Raw genomic sequence first — 15,901 nt, 5'->3', positions numbered from 1 at the left:
AAATGATGAACAGAACGAATTACAGAAAAACCTGGAAGAGCTTACATGAACTGAGGTGAAGCAAAGTGAACAGAACCAGGAGAACATCATACACAGTAACAACACTATGGTATGATCAGCTGTGAATGACTAGCCTATTCTCAGCAGTAGAACGATCCAAGACAATTCCGAAGGCCTCATCAATGAAAAATGCTGTCCATTCCAGAGAAATAATAGATGAAGTCTGAATGCAGGTCAAAGCATACTGTTTTTCACTTTACTTTTTGTGGGTTTTTGTTTAGTCTGCGTTTCTTTCACAACATGACTAGTATGGAGATGTTTCGCATGATTGCATATGTATAACCATATCAAATTGCTTACCATCTCAGGGAAGGGAAGGAGGAGAGAGGCAGAGAAGTTAGAACTCAAAATCAAAAAAAAAAACAAATTTTCAAAAATCATTTTGTATGTAATTGAGAAAAATAAAATAATCAAAAAATTAATATATCATGTATTAATTCCTCAAGGGGAGTTTCAAGTCCTAAACAAAAGCCTTGGGGATGAAGAGAATGGGAGTCAGGGGCAACAAAGGAATCATAAGATCACTGGAAATTTTAGTACATTGATATTTAGGTAGCAGTAGAAGAAAGATTATCACTGTCCTTCAGACAGTTCAAACTCCTTGTTACTCCTCCTCCTTTTTGGTGTAGAGATGCTTAGGTTATGTTTGATTTCATGATGGTTCAGCCTACTGAGGTAGTTGAAAGTTATGTATTTTCTAGGCAGAGAACATGTTCTCACTAAGGTGTTTCCAATTGTTGTCTCTGAAGTCATAGAAAGACATTAGGGAGTGAACAGCAAACAAAAAGAAAGTCTAAATATAAGATTCATAAGTTTCCAGAAAAGGGCAGGACAGAAGTCTTAGGGAGAAAGGAGTACACCTGGGGTCCAGAGATGAGATTGTTTCCTGCAAGTGAGCCGTATGGATCTCAGAGAGGTGTGTGGGCTCTCAGATTTTTGAAGTACTATAATATGTGAAGTACGGAGTCTTACTTTTGAGCAATTTTCTAAATTTTTGCTTTTAAGTCTCTAATATTAATTTATTCTGAATACCTTGCATAGAAGCTATAGAATATCTAAATAGCCCAATGAACACATGTACACAAAGACAGTAACAACAGTGATGGCAACAACTATGTTTTTGGAAAATATGTTTTGTCTTCAATACCCCATGAAGGGGAAGCTGGGTGGCACAGTGTGTAGAGTACCAGGTCCGGAGTCAGAAATACCTGGGTTCAAATCCAGCCTCAGACACTTATTAGCTGTGCGCCTAGAGAAGTCACTCAACCCTGTTTGCCTCAGTTTCCTCATCTGTAAAATGAACTGAAGAAGGAAATGGCAAATCGCTCCAGTGTCTTTGCCAAGAAAACCCCAAAAGGGGTCACAAAGAGCTGGACATGACTGACAACAATAACATGTCCATGATGACATTTTCTACTTTGATAAAATTTGGAGCATGTGTAATTGAGAACATATCAACATAGCCATCACACTGTTCTAACACCTTCTGAAGTGTTTCTTCACGTATCAGTAATAGAAAAGGGACAGACACTCATTGAAGACTCTTTGAAACCTCTTGTAAACAAATATATTTATTGCTTTTTATTGACAGTCATGCTTAAAAGACAGGCCAAAGTAGCTAAAACATTCTATCTTGCAGACCAATAGGCTGAGGGCCTGTCAAGAGGGAGAATAACACATGAGATAGAATACAAACTGCCTCATAAAAGTTAAAGTTGTGAAAAATGAGTGAGTAATTAAGCTGAAATCTCCTTCAACTATGAAACATATATAGCTCAAGCCACGTTGATCTCTGAAAGGTCTTTAATCATCAACAAAGTGAAAAGAGCTCTATGAAAGCCTTGAATGTGTGAAGGAGATTCCAATAACCAGGTAAACCTTAAATAGATTTGTTAGTGACAGAGATTCTGCTAATAAAACAACATTAAAAAATAATTATTTATATTTGAAATAGGACAAATGTTTTGTCAGGAATACTCCCTGTGTCTAGAATATCCTCTTACCCTCTGTACCTCCTCCCCAGTTTAGCTGAAGCTCAATTTAAATCCTATCTTCTCCATGAACCCTGATAACACATGTCCGTAATGACTTTCCACCTTGGACCTTGCACATCACTTTTTTAACCTCTCTAAATTATTTTTGCATTTTGTAGTTAATCTTTGCTTGTGCCTTCTGGTTAGTATACACATTACATGAGGTCAGTGATAAAATCTTACCAAACTTTACATCTCTCCCAGTGCTTACAACAGTCTTTTGCACATGGTAGGAACTTAATCATGTTACTTTGTTCAAACAAAGGTTCTTAACCTGGAGCCTGTGAACTTAAAAAAAATTGGATAACTGTATTTCAATATAATTGGTTTATTTTGAAATCCTGTGTATTTTATCTTATGCATTTTATGCATTAAAAACAGGGGTCGGTAGGCTTTACCAGACTGCCAAAGGTAACTGATACAAAACAGTTTAAAAATCCCTGGCCTTAGAATGTTTCAGAATGGCTTTTGATTGTATATTTTCTGGGATATTTGCAATACAACATCACAAAGGCTTTAGTGAGTTTCTGCTTAGAGGATATATTTAACCATCTAATAAACTTAGATAACCTGAAGTATGACTTTGCCCCCACCACTGGCTTAAAGTCATCATTGCCTTACTCTACTTTTGAATATATCAACATCTATGAATGGTTATGTCGGTGGTTGTCCATATATATAGAACATTAAAGGAAATTAAAGGAATTCTATAGAACCAAGTAGTTTACATATAAATACCCAAATTAACTACAACGGACATATGAAAGAAGCTATCTGCAAACAGAAAAAGAACTGATAAATAGATGTAGAGAATGATTTTACACACACACACACACACACTTGTTTCTAATGGTAGGCATCTCTAGGGCAATAGGGGGAGGAAAAAAAAGAGAAAAAAATTCACATGATGACCTTAAAAGGAATAGCAAGCATAATAGATTTGCAGTTTCATGTGCAATCTTTTTTATTTATTAATATACTATGTGATGGAAATGCTTGTTTTATCCCATAAATTAAAAATAAGATAAAATAATTTTAAAATATGTATACAGAAAAAACAATCAAAACTAGCTTGCCTATGAAGAAAAAAAACAAGTGGTAAACTTAAGAAAAATTGATAAATAAGGCAAAAGAGTTTTTCATGTACCTATATTTATTCCTTTCCTTTTTTTTTTTTTTTACAGTTTTCAGGACAGGGGTAAAGAGGTTTTAATCTACCACTATTTTATATTGTAAGTATAGATATTTTTAAAAGAGCAGCGAATGGTTTTGTTCCAGGAGGAGCTGATAAAGATGGGGAAGTGCAAAATTTTCTAGCCCAGTCAAATACTTTTAGTATTATGGACTGAAATTTATAAATGTGTCTTTTTATGTATACTGTTTTTAAGATATTCATATCATTACAACTCATGTTTTCTTTATCCTTTTCTCTGGCTTGACTCCTTTGAGCTCTCTAAATAAAAACATATAAATGTATTGGAAAACATGGAAAACACATACCATATGTATATCTGCCGTAGAGTAATTCACATGGTGTGGTCTGCCCATTTCATCCAAGTCTCTAGGCTCTTTAAAAAAGGTTCTCGAAGACATTTTATGTATATTTAATAGATTTGTAGTGAAAAACTTGGCTTCTGCAGTTGCTAATTAACTCCATTTCTTGTTCTATGTCCTCTCTAATGCTTGTTAACATCACTTTACTTTTGTGTAGTATTGATGTTGTGCTATGTCAATGATGCGTGTGGATAAGAATCTAAAGAAATCGATACTGTTTATTAAGTTGTAAATGATATGGTAACTCAGACCAATGGAAGATGGGACCAGTCACTGTGATATTACAGAATCATAAACTGGGGTCGTAAAAATACTAGAGCTCTTCATGGATAAAGTGAACAATTGAGTAAATTATATTTCAGTACTTGTCATCTGCTCTTTCATACATTAATTTATTAGAAGTTATTATATTGTACCCCCCACCATTTTTCCTTGTTGCTTAGCAAAGTGGTGATTATTTTCATACACTTTCTGTCAGGTTTACATCTGAATGATAGAAAGAAGCCAGAAGTGGCAAGCATATATGCATTTCCATGTGCAATGACTGAGAAAGATGTTGTCAATTTCCCAAAACCAATCAAATTGGATTGATGAGGGGGTAAAAGATGGCATCTGATGTGCAATGACCTTTGATGGAATGGTAGTTTTTGCTCAGAAATCATTTTCAAGCCTCATTTTATCACATAAAACTGCAGTTGAACTGGAAATATTGATTTAGGGGAAAAAGATTACTCTGAGTTTTAAAAAGTCCCCTTTGCCCCAGTACAATACTATTACAGCAATATTAGGGGGTTTCTAAAATGTAATGTTTCAATTCATGTAATGGCTTAAGATGGTCAATTGTTTTGTTCATTCTCCAATTGGCCTTCACAATAACTTTGCTTGAATTATTTTTATTCTCCTTATCTCTTGACACCATATTCTTCTTTGTTTATGGGAAGAAGAGAAAAGTTAGACCAAAGTCAGAGCTATACAATTCCTTGTTGTCTCTCTCCTGTATCGTCCACTGTGCTAGGATTAGCACTGCCTGAATAGAAACTTCTATGCTGCCCCCAGTTTCATGTAGCCTTTTTGTCTCGAGTAAATTCTAGAGATCATAGAGCAAGAGCTATTAAAGACTTTAAAGGTCAACTAATATAACCAATTCATTTATAGATGAGGAAGGCTAGGCCTACAGAGGTTAAATGACTTACCTAAGGTCACATATGTAGAGCCAACATTCAAACCCAAGTATTCTAATTCTAAACCCAGCATCACTTCTATTGCATCATGCAACCCCTCTTTCTGTTTCCTCATTTAATTCAGTAAATATGTATTTATAACCTACTATGTCCTCAGCTTTGGGCTCTAGATATTTGAGGAAACCAAAGAGTCTAATTAGTTGATCAAAATGTATTTATTTAGCAAGTACAATGTGAGCTTCATTTTTCCGTACACTCCAGGGAATAAACTAGAAATAAAAAAAATCATCTTGGTTCTCAAAACTTGAGTTTACAGTGCCATCAAAGAAAAAGATTTTATATATATGAGTGTGTACGTGTGTGTACATATATGCATACACACATATATACGTGCATGCATATATGCATACCTGGATTATACATTGATTCATCCTTGAACTCAGAAATAAGGTATACTTCTCAACCAAAGAATCCAAACTCATTTCATGAGTTGCTATGGTCAAAAGCAAAAAAGAAAAGAAAGAAGAAGACAGGAAAGGAGAAAAGGGAAGCGGGGAGGGATAGGGAAGGACAGGAATAGGGGAGGGATGGCAGGAGAGGGGAGAACAAGAGATGGGAGGGGAGAAGAGGAGAGAGGCAGGAAGGGAAAGGGAGGATGGGGAGGGAGTGGAGAGAAAGGAAAGGAAAAGAAAAGGCTGAAGATTAGACAGAAAACAAAACATCAGGAGGTGAAGTTAAACCTGCACAGCAGGTGAAGAAAGCCCCTCTCTCTACCAGCTTTCCTCTTTCTCTTAGTTCAAAGGACAAGCATAGTAGAAGATGGCAAGCCTGAGATCAAAAGGAAGTTTTCTCCTCTTTGTACTAGAGGTCCTCCACATCTTGACTGGGAGATCAGACTGGCATCGGAGGTGGCACAGATGGAAGTCACTTCACTGGCTTCAAGCAATCATCCCCAGAGGATATGCATAAGAAGAGATGGAAGGGCAAAAGGTCAGAGAAAGATCTTGTTCCTCTTCCCACCTGAGACTAGAGATAAGGAGTCTAGAGATAAGGTAGGCATAGCAGAAAGTGGAAACTAGATTATAAACTCCCTGAGGGGAGGGACTGCCTTTAGTTTTGCATATCCACACTCACATAGAGAATTACATGTGGTGGCGAAGATGCTAAAACATGTTTGGTTTTTTGGTTTTGTTTTCATGTGTCTGTCCGTGCCTTAGTTTGCCACTTGTCATTCTTAGAAAACCCTTGCCTCTAGGACTTTACTTCTATATGCTCTATAAAGTCCCCAGGATGTTCAATACTAAAATGCCACTATTGAGCTCTCTTCCTTCTAAAATTAAGTTTTATTATATTTTCAGAACCAAATTTTCTCCCTCCCACCTCCTCTCCTCACCCATTTGAGAAAGCAAGAAAAAAAATCCCTATTTGAGTCCATTACCTCTCTTACAGGAGTTGGGTACTTGTTTCATTGTGAATCCTTTGGAACTGTGGTTGGTCACTGGGTTCCTAAGTCATTCAAAATTGTTTATCTTTACAATATTGCCACTGTCATATAAATTATTCTCTGGTTCAACTCACTTCACTTTCTACCACTTCATACAAGTCTTCCATGCTTTTTCTGAGACCATACCTATCATCATTCCTTATAGCACATTAGTATTCCATCACATCCATAGCCCATAACTGAGCTCTCATCTATTCTGACCATCTCCAGCACCATTGACTATGCTTGATGTTCTTTCCACTCCCTGCTATTTCATTTTATCTACTCATTTTCCCCTTAATGTAGTCCTATTACAAAATCAAAATATATTCCTTTGAAATACCCCAAATTTTAAACTATTAATCTTCTAAATAATTAATCCTAGATTTCTTCTTAAAATAGATAATCCCTCCCTTTCTTCTCTGAACAAATAGAAAGGAAAGAATAAAGAAGTGGATTAGCAAATAAAATGTTGGATTTGGACTCTAGAAAACAGGAATTCAAATACACCTCAGATTTTTACTAGCTGTGTGACCCTAGCCAAGTCACTTGGCCTAAGACTCAGTTTCCACATCTCTAAAGTGAGGATTATAATAGCACCTATTTCACAGGGTTATTGTGAGTATAAATAAGACTATGCATGAAATCCTTTGTGAACTTTAAATTGATATATAAATGTTAGCTATTATTACAACTGTGAAGGGCAGGCTGGTCTTCTTGGTTTAATTGGGAGTTGAATGCAGATAAAATTGTCAGTTAAGTAGAAAGAGATTATTTTCTGTCCTGTATTTTTCTTGACCTGATGGTCAAGACAGTAGGAGATGACTGGTCCCCTTGCCATTCCCAGAGATATGCATAGATAAGTGGGGGCACAGGTCAAATAATCTAATAAATTAGAAATAAGAGGGAATTCTCTTTCTTATTTACGACCTTTTAACTAGTTTCATATTCTTCACCTTATTTATATGTTAGACTTTGAAGTTTAAGTCTGAATATATTTTTGGTGTGATAAGTAAAGGATTGGGCTTAGAATCAGGAGCTGCCTCTGACCCATATTGGCTCTGCGACCCAGATAATTTACCTAACCTCTATTTTGGTTAAAAAAAAAAAGAGTTTTTTACACAATTTAAATGATGTACCTGTTTTTTTTTAATCATTAGTGGTTTTCTGAATTTGTGTCCAAATTAAGATGCTACTATTTTACCTGAACAGGGGATGCTTTAGGCAGGGATTAAGTGGTCAATCTTGGATCCATGATGCTCCCTGGATAGATGTGATTATGTTTACAATCAGGGAGAATTGTCTCTGTAGCATTCAACTGCTGTTTTTACACAACTGAAATCTCCCAGATGTTTTCTCTGTTTACCACTCTCCTCAGAGAGATTTTAGATTCATCTGTTTGCCCAATTAATATATTAAAATTCATTTGTTGCCTTAGAGGATGTTTGGTCTCCTGCGTCACTATGTTTTTAATTACATCTGCTTTATATTCTCAGTACTGCTATTTGGGATTGATGTAGGACCATACCTTTCCTCCTATTCTGTCACAACAGCAAAATACTGCTAGGCAAAAACAAAACAAAAAACCTACATGCTGTGCACGCAAATGTGGGCAGGGGAAGGAGTCATTCTGTCTTCTATTCTTTAGAGAAATTAGATGGTTGAACTATCATAAATACCACTCTTTAAAAATCAGCTAAATATTGTGAATCAAAATGAAGGATAGTAGCAAAGAAATAAATCATTCTTTTTTCACTTAATTTTTAAAAAATTATGAATTTAATAATTATCAACAAACATTTCCCTATACAAAGAAAATTAAAAAAGAAAATTGTGTTTTATAGAATGCTTTGTTTTTAATTCTGAACTGGTAGATAGGAAAGCAGGAGATGAACTGGGTGAGCTCAGATGTCTTCAGATCTAGCAAATAAGAAAATGGGGGAGGGTGGAGCCAAGATGTCAGCTGGAAAGCAGGGACTTGCTTAAGCTCTCCCCCAAATCCATCCAAACACCTGTGAAAATGGCTCTGAACAAATGCTAGAGCTGCAGAACCCACAAAATAGCAGAGGAGGACTGGATGGTCACTGGGAAGGGTCTACTGCACGGTTCTGGGAGTGAAGCACAGCCCAGCATGGGCCGCACAAGGACAGACCAGACTGGGAGTCCACCAGAGCAGGCCTTAGGGCCATGAATCATTGAGCTGTGGCAGTTAACAGACTTCTCAAACCACAAACACCAAAGACCTCAGAGAAGGTTAGTGGGTAAACTGCTAGATCAGGCTAGAGGGTGGTCTGGCCACTAGCCCTGGGGGTGGTGAAGGTGGTGCAGTGGTGGAGCTCCAGCGTCAGCTGCTTCCAGAGTTCCTGGCTCACACAATGGGAGGAATCAAGCTGCAGACCAGAGTGGGAGTGCAGAGCTAGCTTTGCCCTGCTTGGATCTGGGTTGCAATCCTGGTTGGCTGTTCTTGGGGGGGGGGTGCTGGTGTGGTAGAGCTTGTGGTGACAGTGGAGCAGACGTAGCTCTGAAAACAGCAGTGCAGCCACTAAAGCTTGAGACAAAGCACTCTCTACTCTACAAACAGTCATACCCTGACAAAAAACTCAAAGGTCAAGTAGCTGGATGGGAACATGGCAAGGCAGCGAAAAAGGATGCTTACTCAGATTCAGACTCAGACTCTAAAATCTTTTTCTGGTGACAAAGAAGATCAAAATATACAGCCAGAAGAAGTCAACAAAGTCAAAGAGCCTACATCAAAAGCCTCCAAGAAAAATATGAATTGGTCTTAGGCCATGGAAGAGCTCAAAAAAGGATTTGGAAAAGCAAGTAACAGAAGTGGAGGAAAAATTGGGAAGAAAAATGAGAGTGATGTAAGAAAACAATGAAAAACAAATCAACAACTTGCTAAAGGAGACCCAAAAAAATACTGAAGAAAGTAACACCTTAAAAAATGGACTAACCCAAATGGCAAAAGAGCTCCAAAAAGGCAATGAGGAGAAGAATGCCTTAAAAGGCAGAATTAGCCAAATGGAAAAGGAGGTCCAAAAGACCACTGAAGAAAATACCACCTTAAAAATTAGACTGGAGCAAGTGGAAGCTAGTGACTTTATGAGAAATCAAGATATTATAAACAGAACCAAAGGAATGAAAAATGTGAAATATCTCATTGGAAAAACGACTGACCTGGAGAATAGATCCAGGAGAGATAATTTAAAAAAAATATTGGAATACCTGAAAGCCATGATCAAAAAAAGAGCCTAGATATCATCTTTCAAGAATTATCAAGAAAAACTGCCCTGATATTCTAGAACCAGAGGGTAAAATAGACTTTGAAAGAATCCACCCATTGCCTCTTGAAAAATATCCAAAAAAGAAAAGTCCTAGGAATATTGTCACCAAATTCCATAGTTTCCAGGTCAAGGAGAAAATACTGCAAGCAACCACAAAGAAACAATTTGAGTGTTGTGGAAACACAAGTAGGATAATACAAGATCCTAGCAGCTTCTACATTAAGGGACAGAAGGGCTTGGAATACGATATTCCAGAGGTCAATGGAGCTAGGAATAAAACCAAGAATCACCTACCCAGAAAAACTGAGTAGAATGCTCCAAGGCAAAATATGGATTTTCAATAAAATAGAGGACTTTCAAGCTTTCTCAGTGAAAAGACCAGAGCTGAATAGAAAATTTGACTTTCAAATACAAGAATCAAGAGAAGCATGAAAAGGTAAACAAGAAAGAGAAATCATAAGGGACTTACTAAAGTTGAACTGTTTTGTTTACATTCCTACATGGAAAGATGATTGTGTGTAATTCATGAGACCTTCTCAATATTAGGGTAGTTGAAGGGAATATACATATATATAGACAGAGGGCACAGGGTGAGTGAATATGAAGGGATGATATCTAAAAAATAAAATAAAATCAAAGGGGGAGAGAGGAATATATTGAGAGAGGGAGAACAGAATGGGGTAAATTATCTCACATAAAAATGGCAAGAAAAAGCAGTTCTGTTGGAGGGAAGAGGGGGTTAGGTTGAGCAGGAATGAGTGAATCTTGCTCTCATCAGATTTAACCTGAGGAGGGAATAACCTACACACTCAACTGAGTATCTTACCCCACAGAAAGTAGGGGGAAGGGGAATAAAAAGAGGGGGAATGATAGAAGGAGGGCAGATCAGGGAAGGAGGTAATCAAAAGCAAAGACTTTGAAAAAGGACAGGGTCAAGGGAGAAAATTGAATAAAGGATAGGAGGGAAAGAAATATTAGTTAGTCTTTCACAACATGTGAATTGTGGATGTGTTTTACATAATGATACATATGTGACCTATGTTGAATGCTTGCCTTCTTAGGGAGGGGGGAAGGGAAGAGGGGAGAAAATGTGGAACTCAAAGTTTTAAAAGCAGATGCTCAAAAAAAAAGTTGTTTTTGCATGCAACTGAGAAATAAGATATATAGGGAATGGGACATAGAAATCTACCCTGCCTCACAGGAAAGTAAGGGGAGAGGGGATAGAGGGAACTGGGGTGACAGAAGGGAGGGCTGACTTGGAATGCGGCAATCAGAATATATGCCATCCTGGAGCGGGGGGAGGGTAGAAATGTGGAAGAAAATTGTAAACTCAAAGTTTTGTGGAAATCAATGTTGAAAACTAAAATATTAAATAATAAAATAATTGCTAAGAGAAAAAAAACACAAAAAAATAAGAAAATGAATTAAATTTTACAGCCCACTTCTCTGCTTAATATAGGTGCCTTAGATGGTGGAAAAGACATTAGAGGTGATTTAGTATTCTCATTGTACAGATGAGGAACTGGGATTCAGACAGGAAGAATGACTTGTTCATAGTTATATAGTCAGTAAAACCACTGGGTTAAACCCAGGTCTCCTGGTTCTTTCTTCTTCTTTTTTTCTTTCTTCTTACTCTTTCTTTCATTTTTTTACTTCCTTCCTTTTGAATAATATTTTATTTTTCCCAATTACACGTAAAAAGAATTTTTAATTCACTTTTTAAAAATTTTGAGTTCAAAATTCCCTGTCTTTCCCTCCCCCCACTCCTCCCTGTGACAGCTATTTTATATAGGTTATTCATGTGCAAATCATGTAAAACATATGTCTACATTAGTCATGTTATAAAAAAAATACAAACCAAAAAAATAATAACCAATAAAAATAATATGTTTCGATGGACATTCAGGACTCTATCATTTTTTTCTCTGTGAGTGGGTAGTCCTGGCTCTTTCAAGACAATCAATCTTGATTTCACACACTCACAGTAACACACACAGGAACACGTGTGCACACATGTTGATCATAGGCAAACTACCACCCAAGTAACTCCTATAGTAACCTGATGCAGAGCATCCAATTAAATGTCATAATGGCCTAAAAATGTATTTTGGGGCAAGGGTAGAAATACACTTTTTGTGCAGAAGTAGAAACATTTCCCAGAATCACAATCTCCTTCTCCCCCACACTGCACTGTGTCCAGGTGGTACCTGGAGCATATGTGGGGTTGCAATAGGTGGTGCTTCCACCAGGCGATTAAACACTTTTCAGGTAGTATCCATGAAAGTTATTGGCAACTAAGTACGCATCTTGCCCTTCAGTTGAGGAGAGACTTCTAAAAGCAAAGGGGAGGGGGGCATTTTCCTCTTCCTTATATACCGAAGACATATGTAGAGACAGAAAGGCAGATGTATCTATCTTTATATCTTTTGCTACCTATGAGGTCTATGTGTGTGTATATGTCTGTGTTCAGTCATTTTAGTCATATCTGACTCCTTATGACCTCATTGGGGTTTTCTTGGCAGATACTCAAGTAGTTTGTCTTTTCCTTCTCCATCTCATTTTACAGATAAGGAAACTGAGGCAATCAGGGTTTAAGCAACTTGCCTGGTGTTTGAGCCTGGATTTGAACTCAGGGTTTCCTGACTCCAGGTCCTGTCACTCAATCCTCTCCATCACCTAGCTTCCCTGTGCTAAAACGTCCAATTCATTTTCTCCTCACTCTCTTAGAAGCGCTTGGCAATCTGTCTTCAAACTTCATTATTCAACAGAAACTACTTTGTTCCAAAGTTACCAATTATCATTTCTTGATAAATCTAATGGTCTTTTCTCAATCCATATCCTTCTTGACCTCTCTGAAACTGGATCCCATTGATTACGCTTCCTAGACACTCTCTCCTCTAAGATTTTGTGTCACTGCTCTCTCATGGTTATTCTCCTATTTAATCCCTCATTCTTCTTCACTGATTCTTAATCCACGTCTGTCCCAGGAACCATGAATATAGTCTAAATCCCTGCCCTGGACCTTCCTCTTTCTATGTGATCTCAAGATCTCCCATGGGTCTGTATCATTAAGGCAAGATTTATGACCTCAAGGATGACCATGAACATGCCTGAATGATTCAGAATCACAAAGTATGAAAAACTCTCTATGTAGAAAGCAGAGGAAGTATAACATATATTGACATATATTGATCCAGAGGATCCAGAGGATCAAATCTGAGAACCAATACCTCCAATTTAATATAGTAGCAATTATATTCCAAAACCAGTAAGCCCTCCTCAATGCAGTAACAAGGAAATTATAATACAGTATTATAGCAAGGAACCAAGTCATCCTGTAACCTTCCCCCCTTCTAGAGCTTTCCTATAAATAATCACTCACGAATCCTAACTTTCCGCTCAGTACTCTCTTCTGCAGCTCTGTTGACGCTGGTTCTCTCAATGCCTATTCTTCATTGCCCTCTTGATGTCTGCTGCCTGTGTCTTCCTCTCAGTTCTGTTCCTCTTCAATTCTCTTCTCTTCAATTCTGCTCCTCTTCCATACTGTGCTCTCCTTTTATACAGTCCTACCTGGCATCTGATTGGCTAGAACTCAGGTCTCGATTGGCTGAATTCATGATTGACTAGAACGCAGTGCACATACCATTGGCTCTGATCTTAGCAACTTCCCTTAAGGTCCTAAGGGCTTCATGCCCACATGGTCTCAGCACCTAGTAAGTAGGGGCTTTAGGCCTACTTACAAACAAAGATATAATCAAGCTTGCCCACCTAGGCCCACCTGAGGTCTATTGAATGGGTGGGGAAGATCTTTGATCACATTAATACTACAGGGTCAAATTATCATCCTCATGCAGATGTTTTCTAATTCTGTATATCAAATCCAAATCTCTCTGCTAAGCTCCAGTTCTTCATCAAAAACTGCTTTTTGGATACATCAAACTAGACTTCATGTGGGTATCTATAGGAATGAAAATGATGATGATGAAGATTATTAGGATGATTATAACATTAGAAGAACCTGTCATTGTCCCTTCTCAGAAAACGAAAGACTTTCCTTTTTTACTGCAAGGATTGCTATGGCGACTTAGGCTAAAAGGGGCACTTCTGTCTTTGAGTGCTAAATAAAGATTAAAACAGTGAAAAGCTAGAGGCATTTCTACATAAACTGATAAGGTCCAGGACTGTCAGAATTCATGGATGATTTTTTTTCAGGTAGTTACCTATACCAGTAGAGAATAACCCTGAAAGTCTTGGCTTTCTGCTACAAGCTCCTTCCCCTCTGAAGGACAAGAGTTCTGTTAATGTGAACTCCTGAAAAATGGCATCTTATAAGAATTTTTCCTTAAATGGAAAAATAGGTGAGGAGATATGAGGATCATACGTAACATTCAATATGAATCATATGTTTTAGCAGAAAATTTAAATACTAAAAGTTTTACTATATACCACTCTCTTATGGGCAGCTAGGTGGCACAGTAGATAGAGTGTCAGGCCTGAAGGCAAGGAAGATTCATCTTCCTGTGTCGAAATCTGGCCTCAGACATTGGCTGTGTGACCCTAGGCCAACATTAGAGACTAGGTAAAAAAAGCATTACGCGCAGATTGTGATTTTAGACAAGCAAAACATGGTAGTACCAAGCAAGAAGTGTCACTCAAATTGTGGACAATGTCTTTTAAAAGGGGTGTTATATATTACATGACATATGTCCTCCATTATCTGCTGTATGCAATTGGAATTTCATTACTTTTATTGGTTTCAGTCAGACCTTTAAGAAAATAGGTTTACTTTGTTTTCATTAATTTATTTGGGAGATAATGTGGTCTGAGACAGGCCCTGGAGCCAAGAAACTCCTGAGTTCTAATACCACCATTGACTCAATGTGTGGTCCCGGCCAAACCAACCAATTATCTAGGTTCCCTACCCACAGAATGAATCTGGTGGGATGATATTCAGGGAACATTGTGAGAAATAAGTAGTTAAAGATGAGGAAATGTCATGCAGGGGAAGAGCCAATTGGCCAGTTTGGCTGGAACATAGCGTACATGAAGGGGAGTATTGTGTAATCATTCAGGAAAAGGATGGAGCCAGATTGTGAAGAACCATAAATGCCAGACAGAAGAATTTCTTTCCTGAGGCTCAGTCCCAAATCACCAACTAACTATGAAACATCTCCAGTTAGATATTCAATAGGCATCCCATACTAAATGTGTCAAAAATAGCACTTACTATCTTTTTGCCCCATACACATCTCTTTAATGTCTCCATTTCTCTGTAGGGTACCATCATGTCCAGTTACCAAGATGCACAATTTCAGTCACACCTCTCCCTTTATTCTCATTCATAGTCCTTCCTATACCCAATCAGTTCTCAAATCTTATTGACTCTACTTTCTCTTCACTCACATGAATTCTTGATTTCAGGCAAGCATGACCTCTTAGCTGTTGTATTAGGAGGGCAGAGTTTATAATCTCAAAGAGGATCATATATATGTCTGAAAGGTTCGGAACTGCTGGATATAAGAAACTCTCAAAGTAGGAGGCAGAAGAATCAAAGCATATATTTAGGCTCCACAGTAAAACCCCATGAACCAGCATCCCCATTTTGACATATTGATCAAACTTTCCAGGCCCAATAAGTACACCTTACAAGAGTAACCAGGAGGCTACAGAGAAGCATGATGGTGTAAAACAAAATCATGCTTCGCCCTCTATGGTAAAAAGATTACCCACCGGCTTCAAGTCCTTGTTCAGCTTCCTCCCGTAGGTCAGCTCTGCTACTAGCAGCTCCTGCTTCAGCTTCGGCTGTGGCTGTAGCTATAGGAGCCTCTGGCTCCAACGGAAGCTGTTTTTAACCATCTGGCTTCTGCGGGGGTGTAAGGTACGCCGGGGAAAGCACAGGTTCTTTCAATCTGCTTAAGCAAGGTGAAGGGGTTGACCAGGAAAGCACAGGTTCTTTCCATCAGCTTAAGCAAGGGAAGCAAGGTGAAGGGGCCGACAAGCTTTTTCCAGTCCAACATACAAACAGCATTCAGTTCAGGGGAAAAAGACAAACTAGTCAAGGGCACTTGTTGACTAAGTGCTAAGGAGCCCATTTTTGGTTGCCAACACAGCTGTACTATTGCAATGGCCTCCTAATTAATCTTCCTGTCTTCAGCATCTCAAATTCTAATTCATCCTCCACATAGTGGCCAAAATGATATGCCAAAAACATAGATACAACTAGGAAAATCCTTTACTCAAGAAGTTTCTGTGCCTTCCTATTATCTTGAAGATAAACTATAAATTCATCTATTTTCTATTTGA

The sequence above is a fragment of the Trichosurus vulpecula genome, chromosome 7, assembly GCF_011100635.1.
Source record: "Trichosurus vulpecula isolate mTriVul1 chromosome 7, mTriVul1.pri, whole genome shotgun sequence".
Classification (NCBI taxonomy): domain Eukaryota; kingdom Metazoa; phylum Chordata; class Mammalia; order Diprotodontia; family Phalangeridae; genus Trichosurus; species Trichosurus vulpecula.
Note: the sequence above shows the minus strand (reverse complement) of the source record.